Below are 2,823 nucleotides of genomic sequence, written 5' to 3'. Positions count from 1 at the left end.
TGAGAAAACGCTAACTTATTGGAAGAAAATCGGAGAAACATTGTTGGTGTCAGTGCTTTGAGAGTTGGTTGACTGAGACGCACGAACTTTTTAATTTTTAGGAAACACTCTTGCAGTCCCCGCCCTTCCACCTCACCTCACCCCTCTCCCAGCCACCCTTTTCTACGTTGCCCTCCCTCCCTCAAGCTGTCACAGGAATTTTCTGGGATGAAAATGAGTGTGGTTAGCCCCTTTGCGTTGTGTTTCAGTCCCCTGGGTACCCCCGCCCCCGCCCCGCACTGCGTTCTTAACTCACCGGCGCCCAGCTCCCAGGCCGTTGGCACCCTTGGGAGGGCGAGGGCGGGTGGGGAGGGAGGCCCGCGGTGGTGCTGGTGGGGGCTGCCGCTTGTGCCGGGCGGCTGAGCAGAGGCTCCTGCGGCTGAGGAAAATCCGGATCAATAAGTTGATTCAGACTCATCATCAGTTCCTTTCAGAAATGTTACTAATTCCCAGCCTTGCCGGCATCTGCATACAGAGAATCTTGCATTTGTTATATTTGTGTCATCTACCAATTTTAAGAACAATAGTAAAAAAAAAAAAGCACAATATGAATACGTTGATTAGTATGTAATTCCTTCGGAGGGGTATGTACCATTTCATTCTCTTCTGTTTTCCAAAGCTTTGCCCGCATGGTTTATGAGCTTCTTCAAAGAGGACTTGGGCTTCCTACACAATCTATAAGGTACAGAGAAAAAAAAAATCCGATCCCTTTTTAATCAAAGCCTGTGTGTCAGAATTCTGCAGGTGCACTTCTTTAAAGAAGCTCAAAGGGAATAATTTAGAAAGTGGCCAATAAGAGATTGAAGCAGCTTTGAGTCTAGTTGCTAACAGATACCTCAACATGGAATTCCACAGGAGGGGGAGCTGAAAAATGAATTTTAGGGGAGAAGAGTAAGGGTTCTTGGAGCCCAATATTTTAGCAATATTGACCTGCCTTTGAAATAGATTCCATTTCCTTGGGCTCTTTGGTGATTGCTGTTTTAGCCGGTGAAGAAGCAGCTTTTTGTGTGGTTGTGGGGAGGAGGGTGATCCAAGCTCCTGTGTTTTAGCAACAATTGCTTTCTTACAAGATGCTTTATGAATGAGACACTCCCCCCTCTCAGACGTGCACTTGTTGTGGCATATAATGGCAAAATAATGAATGCAAAGTGAAAGGAGATGTATTTCAGCTTTGAATTTTACCGTCTGTATACACTGGGACTATTCCCAGTGGATAAAGTTTCCTGCATTTAATGTCTCTCATTCTGGCAGCCCGGCTCCTTTCTTGGGCTTCATCTGAGCATTATCATGAAATAAGATCTGGAACTCATTGTCCCCACCCTCCCCAAAGCAGTGGGGAAATCCACCCCCAGTGGTCTCTAAACTTAGTGTTGATACACGCACCTCTTTATACCAACTAGACCTTAGGACCTTTGCAACAACCCTGAAAGATAAAGATCCTGTCTGTTCTGCAGGATTTACACTTAAGATCCACTGGGACTCTCAGTTCTGCTGCCCCCATGGGCTTTGGCTTTGGGGGTAGGTTGGAGGATTGGGGTTTAGGCACCTGCTGAGAGCTTTGCGCTGACACTTTTATGGGGGAGGGAGTTAGGGAGCTGGTTTCAGATCACCAGGAAGGTCCAAGCAACGGTTTTGGTCACATCCCAGCCCATCTACCGCTAGCTCCTTTGGGGACTTCTGGGTGTGCAGGGCTCAGCCCTAGACGAGGTGAAGTACAAAGGCTGGGAACTAAACCTAATGGAGAGTGTAGACACTCCATCTCTCCCCAGCTCAGAAGCCTGCGCCTTTGTCGGAGGGCCTGGCCGCTTGCGTTATATGTATTCTGATTGCAAAAGGCCAGGAGAAACCACACTGAAAACCATCGTCTCCTTTCCTTGCAGGGCAACGCGCCCCACGCGTGTGACGTGCGAGAGACGCGATGGACGCGCCTTGCTCTTACTGTGCAGGTCCTGAGAGCGTGTGGGCCACTCGCGCCCAGTCGTGTTGAGGACATAGAATCAGCCGCTGGAGGGGCCTCGGGCCGCGCGGGCCCTTTTCGCTCTCGGTCTCACCCTAAGGGCTAAGGCGACCGAGAAAGCCCCATTCTCCAGTAGGTAATGGGGCGGCGCCACGCGGGCTGCAGGCGGGGAGGGGTCTCAGCGCTGCCCGTGCCCTTTGCTACCAGCGGCCGCTCCGGGCGCCTGCTCCCGGAGGGCAAGTGGCCTAGAAATGTCCGGGGAATCGGAAGCTTCCCCAGCTTTTGGCAGGACGAAAACTCTCCCTCCTCACGCTCCTAAAGGCGGGTGATGGGATACGAATTGTCCATTTTGGCTATGCAGGCTCTCTTCATCGCCCTTCGCCCTCATTCGAGTATTCCTCCCGCGCCCCCGCTAAATAGAGCCCCTTGCGCGCCTCCCGCGCCCCCCCCCCCGCGTGGAGAGAGCCCACTGCCTCCCCCGCTCCCTCACTTCTCCTTTTATGTACTACCCCCGCCCCCTTTGCTTTCGTTAGCCAGGCCCGCTACGTTTATCTGATAATTGAGTTATTAAAAGATTTGGTTTCCTTGGGCCCATAAATCAATAAACAGTAGGATTAACGCAAGAGTTTGCCTTTTAAGTCAAGGGAAACGTTTAAAACAAGCCCTTTTGAGCTTTGTTTTCAAACCAAACAGGTGAGTTGCAGCTTTTCCTCCACCCTGCACTCTTGAGACATTTTATCCTTGCCGCGTGCCCCCTCCCGAATGCTTAGTCCCAAACCAAAACAGCTAAAGATAGAAAAAAGGAGTCAGGATGTGGCAGCGCTGCC

This window comes from Phoca vitulina, unplaced genomic scaffold (assembly GCF_004348235.1).
Source record: "Phoca vitulina isolate PV1807 unplaced genomic scaffold, GSC_HSeal_1.0 scaffold11, whole genome shotgun sequence".
Classification (NCBI taxonomy): domain Eukaryota; kingdom Metazoa; phylum Chordata; class Mammalia; order Carnivora; family Phocidae; genus Phoca; species Phoca vitulina.
This window is presented reverse-complemented; position numbering follows the sequence as displayed.